A 6,086-nucleotide genomic window follows, 5' to 3' on the forward strand; every position below is an offset into this window, starting at 1 on the left:
AGAGCCAGAACCGGTATAATCTTTTAAGCATGTAATTTTTCTTCCCAGGCAGGCATCTGCAGTGGAGGATATGGGGGAGGTTTCTCTCATTTCATGCAAGACATCAGGTTTTGCTTGTGAAGCACACATTCCTCTTCCAGGGATATATTGTATTCTGTGCACTCCCTGGATGTGCCTTTGGAAAGCTGGCCTGGTGAATGCTCTGAGCCCTGAGATTATAAAGGAAAATTATTTCTAGTTAACCAAAAGAGTCAGCAAACTTCTTTGCTCTCAGGCTCAGCGTGAGGCCCAACAGCTTCTTTCAGCCTAAACTGGCTCTGACTCCAGGCAAATTCATTCTGTGAACAAACAGCAAGTCAGTAAAGCATTAAGTCAGAAGCACCAGTAACCACTGAGGACAAGGGGATTGATGGGCCAGCATCTGACCTGCAGAGCCCCGAGATCCTCACTGCTGCGGTTCAGTCCTGCATAAATTTCTCTGATGGTAAAAACAGCTAAGAAAGGCTTTAAAACTGTTCAGAGAACAGCAGAGCTGAACATTTCTTGCTTGTAAATAATGTACAGGGAATGTTTTCCCGTTATTTACAGCGTGTTTACAGGCAGAGTGGGCTATTCCTCATTCGGAGCTGGGACATATTGGAAGGTGACTGAAAAAATAATTGTTCTGTTTAAAAACTCCCAGTGTGTTCTGTGGCTTGTCTTTTAGCAGCATCATTTGAATGACAAAACACATTGTTTCTGTAAAGGAAAACATTCCTTGATCAATATTCCACACTGTTTCTAGTAGAATTTAAAAAAAACCAAAACAAACCAACAAAAAACCCCCAATCACCCACACACACGGATTTTCTGCTGGGAGAAGAATTCAGAGAGTTTTCCCACAGCACCCAACCCCACCCTACCTATGGCACATTCTGAGCTCAGTTTAGGTAGCTTGGGCATAGCCTAAGTAGCTCTGGGACAAATTGCTTCACTTTCACGTGCTTCAGGGTCTGCATCTGTCAGCTGGGGACAAGCACTTCTAGAGCTCCTGGGACCTTCTGACTGAAATGTGAGAGCTGGGGCTTCACTATTCCTATTAATTCCTGCGACTGGGATACACAGGGAAGAATTTTCCTCTGTGGAGCACTAAGTCCTGTGTTTAAAGCTGTTTTCACTGGGTCAGTGGCATTAGAAGCCTGGGCTGACACTCTTAGACTTAGCTTTTCATTAGTGCTCCTGCCTGAAAGGGCAGTGACGAGCTTCCTTAAAGCCCAAAACGCAATGCCCTCAGCGCAGCATCTCTCTTACAGACACAGAGCCTGTGAGCAGTGTCCCTGCCACACTGTTAACTGGCAGATAACTTGGTGGGTGGGAACTGGGGACGAGCAGGAGGAGCTTTGACTCCGCTTTGCTTGCCTCAGGGTCCGATGCAGGCTGTGGGAGCCAGCTCTGGAGATACAAAGGATGTGCAAAACCACTGTGGCCTATACTTCTGTGTCCCCAGAACAGGGCTACCTTCTGTCCTGTGTGTTGGGGCTGAGGAGTCGTAGGGAGCACTGAGGAGAGCACAGTTCGCAAGATCAGTGCCTGACTCACTGCCAATATCAAAATATAACCCCCCCCAGCATCCCTAACTCTGCAGGGAACAGCGTGTCCTCACCAGCATGCCCCAGCAGCAGAAAATCCCAGTGGAGTCAGGGAGATGGATAACATTGCTAGGCTGGGCCTAATGAACAATGATGGGAAACGAAGAGAAAATAAATGACTAAGTATAGCTTATTTACAAAGCAGAGTAGAGAAGATGGAACATTTCTACGCAACAGATACATTTTTACATGCACACACACACATATATATATATAATTTGTAGGTATATGCCTGGTGTACTATATATACCGATATATACATCTCTGTGTGTGTATGGATACATTTACTCAGTACAGCTACATGTGAGTAGTATCAATACTAAAAAGCATTATGGCACTGAAAAACATCCCAAAAGAAGCCCTTCTGTAGCTGGCTGAGGGACAGGAATGGCTGACCTCCTGCTGGGTTTGGACAGCCTAAGTACAGCTCGAAAGATGCTTCTGACAGACTTGCCTCTCTGGTTTTCACGGGTACTCTGAATAAGGAGGACGCTGAAGGAAGGGGTTTCTGTGCTCTCAACATGAAGTCCTTTTCACTGAGAAGTAAACGGGAAAGTAACCTTGGAGAACATGAGTCATCCGATCTGTCGAGCTGTAACCGTTAGGCAGAGACTAGGCAGATGGAGAAGCTAATGTGAGTCAGACTAAAGAGACATATAAAACGAGGCTGTGACTCCTTCTTCTCATCTTTGGCCATTCAGTTTCTCAGCTGAGTAGGGCACTAACATTTTCCTTCCAGCTCAGCAAGACGATGGTTGCTGTGTGCCTTCATCAGGGCTGTCTATCTACCCCACATCAGCCAAGACTAAGCTGCACTTGTACTCTACTTGCTTGGCCAGTGATGTACCATGTCTGGGCCACCATCCTGCCCTTAGTAAGTAGTTAGGGTGTTAACACCCACAGCCGGGTGCTCGACAGCCGCAGCCTCCAGCTTCTGAACGAGGATGGTGCAGCAGTTTGGCATGACAAACAGCAGTCTGGTGAAGGTGAGTAAAGTGGCTGTTTCCTTCAGTCCAGCTTGTCCTGAGGGTGAGGAGAACTCTGCTTTTCTTTCTTTGAGTTGCTCCAGTCAAATTTGCTATAGCTTCCTAGAAGCAGAACCTAAACCAGCAGAAACCAGTGTTAAGATGGAGAACGATAGTGTTCCCACACAGACATGAGTCCTCTGGAACAAACAGGGGACATGTGGACCTTAGTGGGCAACCCTTCCTAGGAAACACCACCCTCATTAGCTGGGTACGTGCACCTGCCCGAGAGCACAGCCCGGCATTTGCCACACGGTGAAAATCCCTCTAGTTATTGAGTGTTCCTATTTTCCATGTACATGGATCCTTAGTTTTTCAGCCATGATCTGCTTTGCCTCATATGGGTACGTATGTGTATTTTGGTGTGTCACTGCAGGCTGGTATGGTTGATGTTTTGCTCAAATACAGCTGGAGAGAGTCCAGAGAAGGGCTATGAAGATATTAAAGGCCTGGAGCATCTCCCCTACGAGGAAAGGAAGAATGAGCTGGGGCTGTTCAGCCTGGAGAAAAGAAGGCTACAAGGGGATCTTATTAATGTTTATAAATATCTCAAGTGTGGGACACAGGGGGAAATGGCCAGCCTCTTTTCTATGGTCTGTGGGGACAGGACAAGGGGCAGTGGCCTCAAGTTGGAGCACAGGAAGTTCCGCACCAACATGTGGAAGAACTTTTTCACAGTGAGGGTGACAGAGCCCTGGGACAGGCTGCCCAGGGAGGTGGTGGAGTCTCCTTCTCTGGAGATATTCAAGACCCATCTGGATGCCTCCCTGTGTGACCTGTCCTAGGGAGCTGCTTTGGCAGGGGGGGTTGGACCTGATGTTCTCTGGAGGTCCCTTCCAACCCCTACGATTCTATGATTCTGCAATTCTGTGTAATATGTTATAGCTCAAATATATTATAGCTCAAATATATACCAAATGGGGAGTGAACAGGCAACCCCAAATATTTCCTCATGCAGTTACAACATTGTCAGCTGAGCTGCTGCAAGCCTGAAGAAATCCACCACGCTGCCTTCTGGCAGGTCGAAGTACAGTGGCTTAAGGGGGTTGTACCTCTTTAACTTTGGCCTCCGGGGTCCTATTCTTTCACCCTGCTTTTATTAACAGGTTCCTGATTTTCTTAAGGCGTTTTTCCATCTTTTTTCCTAATTCTTTATTGGCGTTTAAGAAGTATTGATCTATAATGGTTTTAATTTGCCCCCAAAATTAATTCTAGCTATAGCACCAGATATCTTAGTAAATGGGATTAACAGGGCATGTGGCTCACCTCCAAAGGCTCCACGTGCCGTTGCCTTCAGGTGACTCTGTATGGACAGGAAGCACCCATCAGGCCAGGCAGAGATCTCGCTTGCAGTCCCGCCATGCGCGATGCTCCGCGCCACAGCTGCCTCGCTGCAGAAAGCTGCCTCCTGGCCCTGGGGCAGAGTGAGGCCCTGACTGTGCAGGTGCAGATTTGGCATCTAAAAAGTCACACCAGGTTATCGGTCACGCAGCCTGTGGGCCTGAACACCTTGCAGCTCGTGTCTGAGCGAGTAAGAAGAGGGGTGACCAACCTATGGCCCTGGAGCCACGGGCAGTGTATAAGCTCTGCTGGTGTGCAAGGCTGTGGGGAACACAAACATCCCCAAAGGCTGGAGGGAGACAGGCCAGCAGGAGCCATTGCAGCCAGCATCTCCATGGACCAAGCTCCATCTCTCCCATCAGCTCCATGCCAAGACCTTTGGGTTGTTGCCGCCAGGTCCTTCAGCTGTCCCTAGTGCCCCCTCCCCTGTAGTGGCACGTGTCCCATGGCTTGCTGCCTTTTTGATAGTTGCCTGTTCAGGTCAAAAAGGCTGGGCAGAACTGAAATAGCATAGGGAGGAGTGGGGGCTTTACATGTCCCGCCTACTGCTTATGACAAAATCCCACTTGTAGATAACTGCACTAGGAAGCAGTACACATTAAACTATTCAGAATAATAGGTATTTATTTTCAGTGCTATTTTCATTAAATATTGGTATCATATATCCATGTCTGAGGTAATAAATTAAAAATAAATTCAAGATTTCAGTCCCATATTTGTGCTGCATTGTTTCTTCTACCGTTACACATAATTTCGAAGCAAACACACACAGTCCATAATCCTGAATGCAGCTAGGAGTATTATTTTAACACAGTCACTTTTTGTTTCACTATAATTTTGCTGAGAATGGTTATTGCATGGTAACACTTTTAATAGATGTTTTAGTTATCCTAGAGTTCTCTATTGAATCACACATACCGTAGTTATAGGAGAATGGGCATGAAGATGTGCTTTGAGCCAAGAAAGGCAGGTACTGAATCGGAGCGACAGCAGGTACTGCAGGATTGCTGTCTGCCTGCACCAGAGCCCGGATCCAGCAAAGCCATTTCAGTGTGTGCTTAGCTTTAGACACACGAGTCGTTTCGGTGCCATCCGTGGCCTCAAGTGTTTGCTGAATCAAGGCCCAGGCAAGTCTGCAGACCTAAATCCATAGACTTCTTTAACTTTGTGTTATTGGAAAACAGGTTTTTTTTTGCTGGTTTCATCTTTTTGTGAGCTATTTTGTTAACGCCCTTCAAGATTTTTCGTTATCAGTGAAGCACCCGTGAAAGTTTCTAACCTGGTTCATAAATAGACTATGAAAAAATAAGCAGCTACAATGAATCTCTTCTACACATTGTGTTAAAAGCAACACCTGATTTGAAAAGTTATTAAAGTAAGTTTTCCCATGGTAAAATATAGTTAAAAAAATAAACTCTTCATTTCATCATCTTCCATCAAACATATAAGCTTGTTAAAGGGCAGGGCATACCTCAGGTATTTTCATTTATAAATGCAAGAGACTGAGCATGTCAATCCTTTTGCACTTAAATGCTGGTGGTAGTAAGGCCCTTTCAGCCAAGTCTCCATCAAGCCCAACATTAGTGAGCTAAAGAAAGGAACAAACAAAAATTTTTTGCTTGCATATAACTTTTTCATAATCCTGAATTGAAAAAAAAACCAAACCCAAACTCTCTCTGCCTAGAAAAAAAAAACCCTCTTGTTTAACTGCTGCCATTGAAAAAGTATACCTCACCTCCACGTTGTTTTAACTCTGATCAGTGACTCTGAATGCAAAGGATTTAAACCCTCACTAAAGATTACTGCCATCAGACTCCCCGTGTCGGTACATTGTGCTAATCCCCCTTTCAGTCAGGAAGCTATAGTTTGGAGCTGGAGCTAATGGTTTGTCTTGGTGTTAAAGGTCTGTTTCCACCAGATTACCTTCATTTTTCATTCTGCTTTGCAAACGACTGACAGTGCTCGTGATGTGATCCTGGAAAACCGTTTGGTGTTACTACCGGAAGCTACAGGCTGTGTGAGAGCTCTCCATGCTCATGCAGTGAATCGCGCCGCCGCTGGGACCCCGGCCGGCACTGCGGTGGTCTGTGCG

Source organism: Gallinula chloropus (genome assembly GCF_964237585.1).
Source record: "Gallinula chloropus genome assembly, chromosome: 1".
Lineage (NCBI taxonomy): Eukaryota > Metazoa > Chordata > Aves > Gruiformes > Rallidae > Gallinula > Gallinula chloropus.